This window comes from Thermobia domestica, chromosome 15 (assembly GCF_964235325.1).
Source record: "Thermobia domestica chromosome 15, izTheDome1.hap1.1, whole genome shotgun sequence".
In the NCBI taxonomy this organism is placed as follows: Eukaryota; Metazoa; Arthropoda; class Insecta; order Zygentoma; family Lepismatidae; genus Thermobia; species Thermobia domestica.
The window spans coordinates 12,072,443-12,090,536 of NC_137468.1; the positions used below are offsets into that span (position 1 = coordinate 12,072,443).

Below are 18,094 nucleotides of genomic sequence, written 5' to 3' on the forward strand. Positions count from 1 at the left end.
TTGTTACGTAACGCTTTTTCGTTTTTGTTTTTTCACCAATTTTGCTTATTTTGGGGGTTATCACAATAAAAAATATCATGTTAAAGGCAGAACTTTTCATTACAAAATGCTTGTATTTTGAATATATTTGTAGTGTTCTTTCGCCAACAAATCAATGTATTAGAAAATGGTAGTACCATAATATTTTAACCCCATAAGGTTGTTTAATTAACCAGTCTTAATTCTTCGAAATTCCATACTTCCGTTTTTCCGGGGAGATCGACCTAACCTCTTGTCACCGATGATTGGCAAGGAGGAAGTGCTGCAGGAAGATGCAGGTGAAACAGAATCTAGAGAATTGACATTGGCTTCTGTTTTCTGGAATCCAGGTTGTTTCCTGTATTTGAAGTTTCCAAGAATCGACGATAAAAAGTTCTCTTCCCTGTAGATCACAGATTCGACGTGGCTGCATACGTGAAGGAGCAGGGACATCTCGTTTGTGAACAAGCTTTCGGATATCTTCTTTGGACTTCAGTTTACCACTTTTAAAATTATTCTTGTCCTAAACCAGTGCCAGAATGCGAATAAACTAAATTGTCCTTGGAAAATTCAAATCTAAAGATAAACAATTTAGTATGAGATGAATATTCGACGAATTCGGTTTTTAATGTCATATTTTGCTTGGACCGTTCTGTCGCGGAAAATATTATTTTACGAAAAAGATTTTCTTCTGTTTCACATGCGAAACCCCTTGGAAGAAAAAAAAGAGTGGGTAATTATTCAAATGAAAAGTTTTAAATCTATTCTCAGAAATAGCGATACGAGTGGGAACGCGAGGGTATATTTAAGCGATAGTTACGATCGCTAACAACTACTCCAGAAAAGCGTGTATCGTAAATGCATTGCAGCGATAGCCACAAACCACAGCTTTATTGTGTTGTAACACACGCAGGGTTCGTCACCAGTCATGCTGGTGTCTAGTATCGTTTTCAAATCCCTTCTGCATGATTCAATTTATACAGGCTGTATGTTCTTAATTTTCCAGAACAATATAAATATTTATTTATGAAAATGAAAATAACTGAATAAAATTATTTGTTTAAAAGGTTGCATATAAACCTGATAATAAAAAAAATCACAGAAAAAACACGTTACGTAATGAAGACGGGTAACCCCTCCTCCCTCGTGTCATACTTTGTAACGCAAGATCGAGCCCCTCTTCTCCTTTGCCGTGTTACATAATATGTGGATGACCCCTTAGATACGTATCACATTCATTACACTCACGACAGATCTCAGTATCCCGGGCAAAATCCCGGAAGTCATATTCTAGTTTCTATCTGCCCATTCAAATTTCTGTCTGCCCATTGAATTGAAAAAATTCAAAGTTGTTTTCTTTCACAGCAATACAAGCAGGCGGGAATAGTACAGAGGTGTTTTCACTAATTTGTTTGGCTTCTTTCTTTCACTCTTGCGTGTGTGTGTTTATGTCTGAGTATAACAAACGGTTCTGAGAACTCGAAATATTGTAACAACCGGTTCTAGCGAACCGGTGCGAACCGGCTGAATAGCATCACTAATTGACAGCTATCTTGATTACTTTCGGAAAGTCATTTTCAGTTTAGAATCACAACTTACTTTATGGAGCCTAGACTTTTCTGTCGATCCTATATATTCGATACATCATACATATCAATCGATTTAGGGCAACGAAACAAATTGATTGATACCAATTTTGACTACTTGTATAAAATTACTTTCTGTTTGTATAATCACAAGGTACTTTTCGCTGCTTAGGCATTTCTAATGACTCTTGACAGATGTTATGCACATAAATCGATTGAGAATGACGGAATGAATTGATTTAAAATCAATTTTAACAATGCTACCTCCAATTTAGTCATAATTTATTTTCCGGTGTCCGAGTATGTGTACTGTCTCTGTTTAGACAATACCAAAATTAATCAATTCAAAGATGAAACGAATTAATTGATATCAAATGCCGTATGGTTTCTTATAGGATATCATTTCCGATTAAAAGTCAGATTTTACTTTCTGAGACCCATGCAGAGCGCTCCTAGTAATCCTGTACGAAAATTTATCAAATGCAGTGGCGAAGTGTAATCCCATACGTAAGATAGGTCCGATAAACTAATAACACAAATAACAGTACGAGTTCGTAAAATATTTTAAATTGTACTGCATAATGTGATAATACCTTCACTAGAAATGTTAATGCTCAGAAGAAACTTCATTTGAATCAGCGCAAGATATTTAATATTGTATCCTATGCAGTAATATGTTTAATGGGGTAGCTTCAAGCCTTAATAAATTGGTAAGAGATATAAATTTTACAGAAACAAATCGAAAAAATAAATCCTATGATTTTAGCTTGAAATTCATGTTTGAATCTCTCCTTTTTAATTTTCTCTTTAACAATATACATAGGAACATTATTATTCTTGTCCAAATGACTTCCTAAGACAAGTTATCTTCACATTTATTTTATGGTACAGTTTTACTATGCAAATCGAGGATTTTAAAATGTACAGAGAATTTTGGGTAACTCTTTAATTTACCCACTTTATGTCGATAACAGAATCCAATCAACCGCTGCGGGGCTTCTAACACGTTCCTACTTCTCCTCCTCCTCCTCCTACTACTACTACTTATACTATGGACCCATATAGTAAAACTGCTCGTATTTTATGACAACATTTTTAAATATTCAACACTACTTGAAAATAGATTTTGTCAAAAAAGTAATTCGTATGTGTTATTCTGTCAATTAACAATAGTGGATGTATTGTAAACTAATACAATCATTTCAACTCAAGTTCAACATTTACAAATGAACTTTGTTCCAACGTTTGAAAATTCATTATCAAGGTTTACTTTGCGTATATTTATATCATGCAAATATAGGCAGGGGATTTTTTTTGACATACTTTGCGATGTAACCAGGTTAACAATTTTGTCAACCTAACAGAAAAATAATATTTTTCAAATGGCACTGTTATTGCGTATTTCAAACCTACATGCTAAACGGAAACTTGCAATATCAGATTTATTATTACGTAGTATTGCAAACTAATGATGCTACAGTATCACAAACATCCCAAGTTTTAATCCGTGGGAGGTCCTGGTTCTATTCCCGGCTGGAGTTCATGTGGTTCGGATTCTACATTAATCAGTAGGTCCCGTCTCATATAGCCTCGCTGCTGAAAGGAACGTTAAACTCAAACTCAACTCAACTCAATCCAAGTTTTGATGGCCCCTCTAGGAGTAGGTGTTTGGAAAACGAGAGAGAGGGTGCTAGAAATGGTGGAGGAAAAAAGAACAATTTTGATATTGAAAAGAGGAAGATCAACTGGTTAGGACATCAGCAGAGAAGAAACTATACTCAGGGACGTGCTAGAGGAATATGGTGGCAGGAAAGAGAGGGAGGCAGCGAAAGATTCTATAGTTGATGGGCAGCATGAAAACAGAGAAATTGTACATGAAGACGAAGAGGTTAGCTGAAACATGAAAGATTTTTCAGCTGCGGAAAATGACCTGCCTATAATGGCAAAATACCTAAGATAAAGATGGTGTATAATACTAATATCGTAAGTGAGACGGGCTGGGTAATTAACATTTAAAGTACTTTAGTGGCTAGCAGTGCCGTGCCGTGGAAAATCAGCGCCCGGGGCGAGAGTATATGACGGCGGTCCCATACATATACTCCAAGTAATTTTTTCTCTCTTTTTCCTTTTTTCTTCCAACTTTTCGCCCCCTTGCTTCGGCGCCCGGGGCTGTCGCCCCCTCCCCCGGCACGGCCCTGGTGGCTAGTACGTACTATGGTTATGATATGGCAGATTTCGAAGGAATAGGAACAAATATATAAGGAATTGAAAATTTGACTCTTTTAAAAAAGCCTTTATTTCGAAAAACTGCTTAAGTACTTCACCCAATTACATAGATGGATTTCAATATATGTGAAAATCATAGTCCCGTTTACAACAACCAGATATGACAAACCGTTCTGGAAGTATGGCTAATTCTGATAAAGTTTACAGCACTGCCTAAAGTATTTAATTCTAAAAAAGTAATTACACCAAGGATGTTACAAATAGAGGATCTGCCCATATGTATCTTCATCCTATTAAATCGGTGAAGCCAAAAGCAACCGAGCATCGGCACGTCTGATTGGCTACTCTCGTATCTCCATCGTCTGATTGGCTACTTTCGTTTCCGCCATGATTGTTGGCTCAAAACGTTGCGATCCTACTGGGCGGAGTGTGCAGAGTAGGGGTGGCGAAACTGTGACGTATGGCTTGAAAATTTTGTTGTAAGGGCAGGTCCTCTATTTTATAAGATCCTTGAATTACACCTACAAAATGTATTGTTGTCACAGAAACAACATATGTCAAAAAGTGTTTTTTCTTCTACATGCAACAGGTAGCGCTTTCGGAGGATGCTACTTCCTTCATGAGCCTGTGGTAGACTTCAAAAAGGATAAAAAAACAAGAAGGATGGATAAAAAATGGTTTAAAGGTTAGGGTATTGTAAAATACCTCCTACATACATATCCTAACCCTTTTACAGATCAGACTATCGCATCTTGAAAAGAAACTTGCGATAGAAATTCAAAAGATTAGAAAACAATTTTTACAAACAGTTATCAGATCCAAACTCAAAGAAATTGATTCCCGTATGTTTTAATGTTGACAGAAGATTTGTGTTTTACATATCCTAACCTTTTAATCATTTTTTAACCATCCTTCATGTTTTTTTTTTTAAATCTTTTTTGAAGTCTTCCACAGGCTGATGAAGAAAGTAGCATCTCCCGAAAGCGCTACCTGTTGCATGTAGAAGAAAATTCTGCTACATATTTTTTGCGGTGAGTAATAGCATTTCCGCTTTTTCTCATTGAATATAATCACCGCTCGCAATATTGTGATACAAATTTAACCAGTTTTCCATATCTCTGGAATGGTTTGATATAAAGGGTGGATAACGAAAAAAACCGGCCCTCCTCATGAAGTTGACTGAGTGATTTTGTAAAAAGAAGTAAATACTATCTTTGGTATAGAAAAATGCACATGCGTGTCATTAATTGAAAGATCTAACAACAAATCAATGTTACAGAATATTACAGAAAATTCTGAAAATGTTTTACTTGTGTATCAATGCACTTTTGTAATGAAATATTTCAGTTTAACATCCCACGATTATGACCTTTAGTCTAAGGGAAATGGATAATTAAGGCAAGCGAATGATAAAGAAGAGTCAGTGGAATGAGAAAGTAGGAGGGAACAGGAGTACGATTACACCCACGGATACACACCTTAACACCTTATTGTACATTCTATGCAACTCTGCTTCGTCAATTTTTCGAATTTCACTGCAGACATTGTTCTTCAAATGTTTTAATGTTATTGGTCTATTTGCACACTTTACCTTCAAACTGCCCCAAAGAGAAAAATCACAAGTATACAGGATGTTTCAAAACAACACCGACAACGTTTGGGAGGTGATTCCTGACACTAAGATAAGACAAAAAGTATAGACTAACTTGGGTGCACAAATGCTTCCTTTTGGAATTAGCCTATAGCCTGTCGAAAACACCAAAAAATAAATTTAGAGGTCCATAGCTCCAAAACTATGGGACCTACTGCAGTCGAGTCAAGACTTCACTTAGGAACTAGTATGTGCCCTTTCCAAATATCCAAGCTTCACAATCCTGCGGTACTTCCACACCAATTTGTAGAGAGAGTAATTCAAATTATTTGCTCGCAGCCAAACTCCCTCTATAAAAATTGCTTCTTGAGTACCTTAGGATTCTGAAATATGCATTTTTGGATAGAGTACATAGTAGTTCCTAAGTGAAGTCTTGAACCGACTACGATAGGTCCCATAATTTTGGAGCTATGGATCATTAGAGTTCTTTTTTTTTTATGTTTTCGGCAGCCTATAATTCCGAAAGGAAGCATTTGTGCACCAAGGTTGGTCTATACTTTTTGTCTTACCTTTGTGTCAGGTGTTACCTCCCAAACGTTGTAGATGCTGTTTTGAAACACCCTGTATAAATCTGGTCATTGTGATGGCCACAATCCTTTTACTGACTGTCCTTTTCTCTTTGAATTTCTAGTGAATTAGTGAGAGGAACTCACAGGTTGCCCCATCGTGTTGAAAGAAGGCATAATTTCTTTTCAGGGGTATCAACTGTTCATAAAATTCTTTAAGAATTTCAATATACACCTCAATGTTTACTGTTGACTCAAAAAATATGGGCGGTGGGAGTTCATGTGGTTCGGATTCCACGTTAATCAGTAGGTCCACGTCTCATATAGCCTCGCTGCTGAACGGGACGTAAAACTCAAAGTCAACTCAACTCAAAAAATATGGGATCCTTAATCCTACCGGCAGACACAACACACCAGACTCCGATCTCTTCCTCATGATGAATTGTGTGAGGATTTTCCATGGAGCAATATCTGGTATTCTGCGAATTTAAATACCCTGACAGAGAATACCATACTATTCACGTCAATGTAGCTGATAGTATGAAATGGAGTAGGTAACCTTGAGATACTTTGTATTGAATGATTTAATGGGTAAGTTTTATTTTATTTTAAGATGGCTCGTTTCATCCATGGGCGGAGTTATGGGAGGCTTGAAAGGCATTGCCTCCTACTTAAAAAAAAAAAGGAAATAAAAATACCACCTATAAAATGGCCACCTACCAAGACCTCCGAGACCGACCAAAAGGCCTGCCCCCTACTGCTCCTCGAGCAGACAATTCCTAGCTCCGCGTATGGTTTCAACATATCCTTTTCTCAGAAAAAAAAAACAGCTCAAAGTTCCCTATTTCTTAAATATAACCCTTAGATATATTATCAGGGCCGTACTTACGCTTGAGCCAACTCGTGCCATGACCCGTGGCGGCAATTTTATTGGACCAGTAATTTTTATACTCCAGATAGGGATATTACTAAATTTTGATGGGAAACATTATATCAAAAGTAACATTTTCTGATGGTCCAAGGCGGTAAAAACGTTAAATACACAATTTAAATATTATAACATATGAATATGAGCAAAAACGGGACCTTATGCAGAATCTGCATAAGGCCCATGATGTTTAGTTTTGGGCCCCGGTTTCCGTGAACGCAATGCAAAAGTTTGCGATTCATGCATAAGTTATAAATGTTTTTTGCATGTTATGCTTCACTTTGCTTTGCTTTGCCCTTCTTGGTTTTGCTAATGCTGATATGGAATGAGTCTCAAGCCGCTTACTATGAAAATCAGTCAGCAATAGTCAAGTGCTAACGGATGAATGGATCAATGAAATTTGACTGAAGGTGAAGGTGTATGTACTTGCACTTCCAGAGTTGATTGTATGGTGTACGACTATGTTTTGTGATAAAAGAGTGCTGAGGCGTTTGATATTTATTACACAAGTGTTTTATTCTTACATAATGATACAGTGAAAAATACTTGTGATAAAGACCAATTTTTCTGTGAAATTCCTATTTAGTGTGTATTTATAATATAAAACTATGAACTTTTATAGTAATCGGGATACATTGTTGTGTCAGTAATTGAGAATAATTGAAGCAATGGTATTGGGATTTGCAACTTTCCAAACATTACATTAACAATATTAGCCTTGCATGCTAGCGACTCTATTGGTACGTGCCTATTATATATGTATATTGAAAAATTCACCTGAAGATTACAATTTGAGTGCCACTTTTGGATAAAATAATGTAACAAATTTCGTGTTGTTTGCGATATTGCATTTTCATTAAGCTCTAGTGCAAGACAAGAAAATTGATTTTAACTTCGTTACGATTTACAAACGTGAATCAAGAACTGGAAGTGAAGAATGTCGAGTATCTCAGTTACTTTTTTTTCCTGTGTAAAACTATGTAGTACGAATTACATAATAATGTGGCTTAGGCCTACATTTTTGTGTTACCGGTAGTATTGTAGTTAAATCGCATGCAGAATATGGTAATAGTTAAGAACACCTACTTCTCATCTCCCGTGCACGAGGATACATCTTACTGTTGCACTACCTAAACACCCTAAGTACAAGGGCAAGAACTCAGTCTATTACCTACTTTTTAACATCCTAGATGGCATATATTCCGAAGTTGGGCGTCCGCTTTCGTCAAGTTTTTTCACTGTTATCTCGTTTCCACACTTTCTGCAATTTATTATTAGGTTCATTAATCAGTGCTGTTCACAAACTTACAAAAGATTTTGCTCGTTATCAATGTATTCCTTCACAAATGTTAAAACTGCTAGTTCATTGCCCTTGTACATTCGCCATGTTGATAACATAAATGCTAGTTTCTTTCCCACAATGCAACTGTTCGGTTACCTTGCGCCAAGTAGTTCCCTCCGCTCGCCATATAGTCCCATGTTTATAACCGCTTATATATAACAAATAAACAGAGTTTTCGAGACTCTTATATATTATCAAGCACACAAACGATCAAATTATCCAAATATTTCCTGTAAATTTTAAAAATTTCGCTGGAAACGGACGCCCAACTTTGGAATTTAACCCTCCTAGATAGTCATTGAATAATTCCTGAAAGTATGGCGTTTCTCGTCCTTCCCTAAATGGGAAGTACGGCTCCTTAACTATAACCCAGAATTATTTTTCGGTAAACATCCGTAGTTGATGTAGTCACGTAATATAGTTATCAGAATAGTAATATGGGTATTTATTCCGAAGTTGGTCCATCCACCTGGTGTTCGACAAAATGCATATAACTGCTACAAAAATTTAAAAATAATTAATTTAGGACCACTTTAGAAGGTATAATAGAGTAGGGTAGGGCAGAGTAGGCTAAAGTAAGGGGAAGGTTCTAGAACACAGGTCCCCCCCATATAGATTAATAGCTAAGTTGGTTCTTTTCTGTACCAAAGTAAAAAAATTTAATTCATATAGTATTGCCGAGTGGGTTAGAGTGAAGGCGGGTTAGAGCCCCGCAGGGCACGTTATTTTCTATCTTTATTACAGCTAAGTGGGAAAGGGGACCTGTGTTCTAGAACCTTGCCTAAGGTAAGTATAAGTAAAGTAGGGTAGGACCGGGTTAGCTTAGGGTTAGGGAACTTTAGACGCATTTTGTTAAAATTAATACTGTGTAATTTCTCGTCTGTGCATAAGAATACTTACTTCAACCTCTCTGTACTCCTGTAGCCATGTTCACAATAGAGGTCCTCGTTACTGTCTCTCAATCCAACCATACGTTAACTTCGTGCGAAGTAGTTCCCTCCGCTTGCCAAATAGTTCCATGTTTATAACTGCTTATATGAAAAGTAAACACACTTTCTGCTCTCCTCAAGCACACAAAGGACCGAATTATCCATTTCGTTCCAGTAAATTCTCAAAATTTTGCTAGAAACGGATGACCAGCTTTGGAACTTAACCCGTAATATGTAAATTTAGAAAGAAATTTATCGAAAATTCATGCAGATTTATTATACGGATCCATACCGTACATAAATTTTGAAATATGTACTTTTTTCTGTGTGATTTTACTTTTTGTATCATTTGCATTCCCCGATGCAGATCACTTTATGAGGCCTTGTGCAAAAACACCAATGCTATGTAACTTAGCCAGGGCGATAGCGGAGCAGAAGTACCACAAGGAGCAGGCGCGTCAGCGATGGCGGGTATACGCGTAAACAAGGATTGTGGAAAACCGGTGCTTTCATGTTATAAAGATATATGTGATTGCTCCTTTAATTGACACTTTCACTTACAAATTTGAAAAAAGAAGTATCTTTTTCCTATTCTCCACATCTTACCACTCTTTCGCGCTCACGATTTGTAAGAACTTCAGAAATACGTCCTGTCGTCGTGGACAGAGCTTCCATCTTAAATATAAGTTGTGCGATTATCAAATAATTTCTTTTAGAATCTAAAAATAACAAAAGCTGAAGGTTTGGTATACCTTCAGATACTAACGTCTTACCTTCCCGATCTATGGAAGTTCTGATTTCCTTCTTAATTTACACTGATACTTATACACAATATCAGACGTTACCGGCATTACTCTTAATTGCAATATCGATACAATAAATTATCTTTCAGTGTGTACATACTACTACACCTAAAGTCTTCACCTTCGTATGCCCTGAATCTCTTTCCTTTACTTTCTACACTGTGGTTAATGGCTAGAAGGAGAATGTAGGTCGAACGGGTTACGTTTTGATTGATATATTTCCACGTACATATGCTTATATCAGATGTAAGAAAACGACCTATTTCGATTGGTCACATACTGGTCTACTAGGATATTATTACAAATTTATTCTGTAGATGTTAGAAATATGCCCATCCGGTATTAGTTACCTTATGGGCGAATCCGTGCTTAACAGGATTTCCATTAATGTGTTCGACTTTCATTAATGTGTTTTTACGTAGATACGCATGTCATAGGTAAGAACACAACATATTTAGATTATGTACACACTACTCTATTAAAATTTTATTACAAATTTGTACTGTACAAATTTTACAAATCTGTGGATCCATATAGTAAGTCTGCACCCGAAAATGTAGTAGAATAAAAGGAAAACCCAACTCTCGCAGCATGCATCGAATGCAGAAGGTTGTAGCACATCATGATATAATTTTGCCTACTTCCACTTTAAGCGATTTCGTTCTAGAACTGCAACAAGCCGACTCTCTGTGTAAATAACTACTATATACAGGATGTCTCAAAAGTCCCCTGACTTAGGGTACCTCTATTATTATCAGAGTTACAACAAAAGGTATGAGGAGAAACCGTCTACAAATATGATGTTTTCAATCTGAAATGAAGGAAATTTTTAAATCGGACGAACCGTTTGGCCAGTACACTCTTTATGTGCCCAATGTTAAATGTAACTGTAACGTTGACATTTACCTGGACCCACAACGTAAGTGAATGAAGTTACTGTCTTTTACGCTAACGTGTCCATGACTAGCCCCATGTCAAACAGTAACTTCACTCACTTCGTTGTGGGTCCAGGTAAATGACAACCTTACATTTTCATTTAACATTGGACGAATAAAGAGTGTACAGCCCAAACTGCTGGTCCGATTTAAAAAATTCCTTCACTTTAGATTGAAAACATCATATTTGTAGACGGTTTCTCCTCTTACCTTGTTGTAACTCGGATAATAACAATAATACCCTATACTAAAGGACTTTTGAGACACCCTGTATATGTACATGGGTCAGAGATTTAAAAAAATTCCTCTCATAAACATTTCTTTGTTTAAATAATTTGGTCTATGTATTTATATTACATAGGACAGAAGTAAGTTTGTTTCGCCTTGATGTTAATATGTAACAACGGGGTTATGCTGGAAGGGGTCACATAAGCTTAAAGCAGAATCCAATCCGCTTTCCGGCTAACATCTGAGAGAAACTGTCCTTTATTTGAACTCAAAACCGGGACTAATTGGCCACACATGCGATGAGTCTGCTGACTCACTCACGAAAGGACTCCTGATAAAAATACGTTGCACTGATCTTTACATACTTGTTAATATAATTATCGAGTCATTTGAGAAGGCCAAAAAGATAAACAGTTTCACAAGTGAAGCCATTGTACAGAATTATATATAAATCGGGAAACTCCCGCCTTAGCCATTGGGAAAATCCTGTTATTACTTTAAATCCAAAGCGAATCCCGTTATTGCTTTGATGTAAAATTTTAAGGTCAACGTATCATAATCAGTACGCTAAAACCGAGGTATTAAATTACAAATTTAGTATGTAGCTGTCGTTTAATAAAATTAAAGTCCAATCCAAGCTAATGTTGGAAGCAACGTAAGCAGTCGATAAATTTTGCCAATGTCTATCGATATATTTAAGCAACCTTTGCTTCTTAATAAAACAGGCATTCAGGCAAGCAGAAATATACAATTTGGTTTCATTTCGTATGTTTAGGCTTAACATCTTTATGTAATACCGAGGTTACCGCTTAAAGTGACATCCGAACCACTACTTGGTTTACACTTGAAAGAAGAGTTGTGGTTCGACCGAGAATTGAACATGGGACACCTTGATTAAAAGGTGAAAAGAAGATAAAACTAATGCAGATGGTTTGATTTGTGGAAACGTTACCATAAAGTTCACACGTGTTAAAGCATTTTCGTTCTTTTTTTCTTTTGGTTTAAAACAGCTGGTTTAAACCAGCGACCCCTGCATTCACTACTACATTAATCGGGTTATTACTGTGTCAGTAACCTCTTGTAATGGAACATTACAATTTAATGTAATGATATTTTTGATGGGAGGGTCCCAGAAATTTTTGCACCGACTGTACTTCCTATTTAGAAAATATTTCTTTCGATCCATATAAATTATTTATTTGTTCGTTATTTTATTCCAAATTAGCATGGAGGACGGTAAAAATTGTTTAGGAATCATATTTTGGGGGATTCATATCTTTATTTATATATTAATTAATTATAAATCTTATATATGCATATTTTAAATGGACGATTACAAATCTCACGGTGTCAGTGCTATTCGGAAATATAGTCCCACCATTGGATGGAAGTTTAGAATAATTAACCAATCTAAATTTTGGCACAATATTTTGGACTCTCCTCACCCCTCTTTTGGTACCAATGTTCATCTAAAGATCCGGTTCAATCCAGATTTTACCATTTTTTATTCGTTTTAAATACTCCACCGCCAAAAAAGCTTTACTTTGATTGGTGCAGTTACCCACGCTACATATTAAGGCGCGATCATCTTCACTCTACCTCGACGACCGGAAACAGAAAGCTGTGTGTTTGATCGCCTAGCAGATATGTAGGAATTTTGACAGTATAACCGAGGAAGACAGGTAAATTGTATATCCAGGTCAAAACTACTCTACCAGGAAGCACAGGAGCTAAAATTTAGACAATCTTAATAGTTAAAACAGACTAAAATTTCAATGTAGCCGGATACATAGGACGCCATGCCGGATGTAAATATTTAGTGTGGACAGGTTCGACATTACGTGCATTTAATTTGGTATGCTAAACTCTTCATTTGCTTCGATTTAAAAATTTCAGAACAGTGATTATCCTTTTCACCCTTCCCGATATTATATACAGTTAAGACCTGTCCGTATAGTAACTTATTAATATAGATAGTAAGTGATTTTCTTACTAACCTACATGGCGGTATTCTGAGTTTCGTAATCTTTGTAACATGAGAATGATCGCTTAGGTTAACTTTAAGGGCTCCTATTTTCATCCCGAATTGGGATAGCTTCCAGTAGGGATGGGTTAAATACTTAATTATCTAGGTTTCCTTCCCTTTTAGGGAGGGGAACCTCAAAATTAATAGCTTTAGTATGTTCCCCTTGAACACGTTTTGACCAGTATCTGATAAAATATCATAAGTTGATCAGGACTAATTGGTTCAGTTTTCACCGTCCATTTCCTTCCTCTACATCAGCTAGAGCCGATTGAAAAAAAAAATGGTAAACTCTGATGAGTTTTATGTGTGTTAAATGGATAATAAGATTAATGGTAGTGATGATTGGTGTGTATTGGCATGATGTGTCTTGTAGTTTAAGTAGTATGTGTATATTTGTAATGTAGTAAACATTTTCTAGTAGTAGTAATTGTGGTAGTTAAGTGATGAAAGAGTGCGTGAGATAATTAAATATGGACAGTGTAGTATTTACTATGCGATATTTTTTTTATTCCGTCATTAAATGAACTTATAAACAATATTTGAAAGTGAACGTAATATAGTACAATAATCCTGAGTACAAGGTCACATTTCGTGGTTTACAGTTCGAACAAATAGTTACTAGCGCCCTTGTGTCGAAATTCCGTACTATCAGTCGTGCATATTTTACCATCAAACCCAGTTAGTGATTTAGGTTTTACAAAATTGACCTTTATTTTCGGTTTAAAACCGAGTAAACACGATTTCCGGCCCATATGAACTGATAGTTGGATAATGTGATCTGACACTTTAATATTCTGAAAACTACAACATTCTGTGTAATCCAGTAATGAAAATATTTAAGTAAATAAACTATGCATAGATTCTTAACCGAAGTCAGCCAATGTGATGCTATTTCCGTTCTGAAATTGAGATATTGAATTCCAATTCCTTTTCTTGTAGTTGCAGAATAATTTTCATTGTTGCTGTCAGAATGCTATCACATTCAGCAATATTATCGCACATATTTTATTTTTTGTGAATATTTCTAAATAGAGATTTGTTTTAAAACAGCTGCGAAGTAAGATATAGGATGGTTTGTGTGGCAAAGAAGTCTTGGGTTCGAGTAATGTTTCTTGCGTGTTGGTGGGGACGCGATTTATAGATTTTTTTTAAGTATTATGATGCAATGTGTATGTAGGCTGGGCGTAGATAGAGGAGACAGGGTGTTTTTAAAATATAACGTCGTAGTAAATGGAAAAAGATGATGATATGAATATATGAATATTTATTTGAATATGAATATGAATATTGTAGTAAAAGTGAATAAATGATAGGACACCCGTATAGTGTATACATGGGCCCGGTATATTTTAGCCATATGTTGATATATATATATATAGATGAAACGTAAATGTGTGGTGAGAATCGTTTCGAGTTCTGACCTCCACGCCGAGACATCACTCGACAAGGTAGGCGAGTTATATATCAGCATGTATATTACTTCGCAGTTGAGTATGCCATAATAGTAGTATTTATTTATAACAATTTTGTCTGACAGCAGGGTAGGGATAGCATCATGTAATGGCTAACTAAATGTAATTGTTCATCGATTATGATACCAAATAGTTGGCGTTTTGGGCTGTTGTGAATTGTGTTTACAGTCGGTTATGAAAGAGAAGATCCTATGACTCTGAGATTTTTTTTTTTTTTTTTCATATTACGCTACCATACAGTGTTTGTAGACTGAATAGGACAGACAGGATTACAGAATCGAAACAGTTAGTTATTGAAATTTATTTTACCGTACCCGGGCATCGACCCCTCCCCCCTTGAATATTTTCGTTTTCTTTTCTTAGTTTCCAAACTAGATAGTGATGGAAATTAATCGATGCCTCAGAATTTAGCGCATTCTGCGAAGGGGAGCTATCGGTGAAGTTTGGCAATAGAAATCACCGATCCAAAATTCAGTTTATTTAATAAATTTTTTTTTATTATTTCGGCAAATCATTAGTTAGGGATATCTTAGCTATTACTCTAGTTTCGTTACTATTCTGGAATCTTTTAGTTTCCGAGAGGTCGGATGATTTTTTTTCCTTTTGAAATTCTAAATTAGCGCCTTCTCTAACCTTCCGGAGGATTCCGGGATCTGCAAGGGTGTTGACCGGATACGGCGAGTGGTGGGATTTCCCTAAAGCCTTTGTCTTTCCGAAAATCCCATCGGGGACACAGACTTGTCTCATCTTCGCAGACATCTTTTTCGGCTATTTATTTGGTAAGCCGAACCCCTTTTGGCATAAAAGAGAATATTTGGTTATATTATGTTGTATACGTAAATTCGACCACTTATCTTTCATAGTTGTAGTGTTCTGTCTCCTCTCTCTTTACCTATACTTCTTCTACTTCTCCTGTAGAGTTTTTTTTTAATTTTTTAACCTCCCCCCCCGATTTTGAAAGTATAATATATCAATGAATTAATGTATAATATATATATATTTTTTTTAACCGAAATGACCAGCTGAGACATCTCAAGACACGATTCGTTTGATGAAATAGTTAGGGACTGGGTTTACATTATATTTGACCCATCGACGGGGTGAGTAACGATTCGGTACACCGTAATTTTCCACTTTCATTCCTTCACCATTGTCCGTCTGGGATTTTTTTTTATCCAGTGGTCACTTTCCATTTAGTTTATTTCCGTGAATGTTGTTGTAATATTGGGCCCAAAGTTAAAATAAAAATTGTTTTGTTCATGTATTTAAGAATGTTCTGTGTTACGTGCCTGCCTCACAAGTCTTCTTTTTCTTTGATCTACTCTCCAATTGAATATGTGAAAAATTTAAAATTAATAGACGCGCGGTATAAATGAAAATAATATTTTATGATGATATGTCGGAAGTCTTGTTCCTTGGTGTAATGTTGCAACCTTCTTGGACAAATTAGTGTTGGGGTTATGTAATTAAATGTGTGCGCGTGTATTGAAAAAATATATATATATAGAGAGAGAGAGACGTCGAAATGTAAATATGTATGAAATATAGAATATTAAAGTGAAATGTAAAATGTTAAATTTAGAATATGGATATATGTAAGAGCACCTCATCTGCCCCATACGTTTATTGGTTGCCATGGGTTTTAAGTAATGTTTTCCGACGAATGGAATGATGTAGCCTAATTTTCTTTTTAAGAATACCGCCGCGAACTTAAATAATTTTCTTTGTTCTGAATAAATGTAATTAGTAATCAATAATGTAAACAGTTTCAATGGCATGCATTTCAAAATAACGGCAGTTCTAAAACGTAATCTAATCCCTCGACAAATATTATCCTTTAGTGATCAACCAGATTTTTTTTTTTTTTTTTTTTTGGAAAGTTTACCTAGAATCCCCCCTGTTTTCCAATGTGTATCCTATGACTTAACCAGTGCTTTACCATGATATAAATCACCATAATCCTCCCAACTAGTGAAGATCTTCTCAAATATAAATACTATGAGTAAAAGTTATAAGTAAATCACAAATTAAGTGTTATGATGCGTCCAAGTGATGAATGACTAACTAGTGACCTGGAGTTACTAAATAATGAATCCAAAAATGGACTGAACCGAGAGGAGGATTCTCCTCTGACCAAATAGAGTAGAAATCCCTAGATGGGTAGAACTTTCAATATGCGAATACAGCTACAAACTGGTAGTTCGTATATACTGAACAAATGGTTTGTTATAAAGCAAAATATATGTGTATAAACATACACTGAATTTAAATCGAGCGAAATGTGTTGGACACTACCTTTAGTGCATTAATAGTGATCTCGAATGCTCGAGTTTGATATACGCTACAGGACGTACAAAGAATACTTTTTTTTTTATGTCTCGACGTGAGGTAGAGACTCATAAGTTCTAATACACCTAAAAGTTTTTTTTCTTTTCTTTCCTCTTTGTCCATTTTTTTAAAAGTGAAATAAGTGTCTTCTTTGCGTATGTCGCAAATCATAATTTGCTTTAGCATGCCTAAGATATAATATATGTAATTATTTTTTTTTATTTGTCAAGATGATTGAATATATAAAAATTTACTAAAATATAACTCTATGTATTCTATTAATATATAACCAAGAACTTGTGCTTTTAAGATTTTCTTAGTAATTATTTTTCCTTTTCACTATGAATGTAATAAACTATTTGTACCCTTGTAGCTAGTTGGTTTCCTTTAAACATACATACACTGTCCTGAGTGAGTGAGCGAGTGAATGCATGATAGATTTAATTTAAGTAATTTTAGTAATATCATTTGTCATATTAACATCTATAATATATGTGTCATGTTTTAATATATGTGTTAAGGTAAATAACCTAGGTCATGAAAGACCGCTACTAACAAATTTAAAGTCGGTTCTAGGAGTGAGACGAAAATAACAGGATGAGCCTAAATACGACATCTTTTTTTTTTTTTTTTTTTTTTTTTTCAGGAAGTTGAAACTCTTATTGAGACGATACATAAATTTTATATTGAGTTTATAAGTTTATACATTTATTTTTTTTTCTCTTGACTAATTCATATGTGTGGTCGATCTCAGATCATGGAGTTCAGATATTGGATAGTTATCAATTATGGTTTGAGATTAAATTACAAAGAATTAAATTTCACTTTTCTCATTTCCAGGTCTAGGTCTGGGCAACTTCACGAACGTGGTGCCTGGAGCTAGGTCTGGGTGGTATGAGGGAACATGTGTCTATTACAGATCACTTAAAAATTGATTCTCCACTAATAGTATTTGTAACGATTTACCGGATAATAACCATTCGAACTCATTACTATATCTCCTAAATCATCCAGTAATCCATTCTCCTTTAAAATCCTCAATCTTTCCTTTTACCTCTCCTTTTCTTTTTTTTCTTTTCTTATTTCTTTCTACTTCTCTCCCCTCCTTTCCCTTCT

General features: G+C 35.5%; 1 protein-coding gene across 4 annotated transcripts in view; it reads left to right on the forward strand.

Moving 5' to 3' along the window:
* The first annotated feature begins 7,344 nt into the window (after positions 1 to 7,344).
* Pitslre (cyclin dependent kinase 11B pitslre) overlaps positions 7,345 to 18,094 on the forward strand; it is a 172,071-nt gene continuing 161,321 nt past the window's right edge. For 2 of the 4 annotated variants that reach the window (XM_081741325.1, XM_081741329.1), the window contains exon 1: positions 7,345 to 7,655. The gene's annotated coding sequence lies outside the window, so the exon portion shown is untranslated. Of the gene's footprint in view, positions 7,656 to 12,818; positions 12,835 to 18,094 lie in introns of those variants that run through there. The other 2 variants (XM_081741326.1, XM_081741328.1) reach the window with 2 other exon arrangements.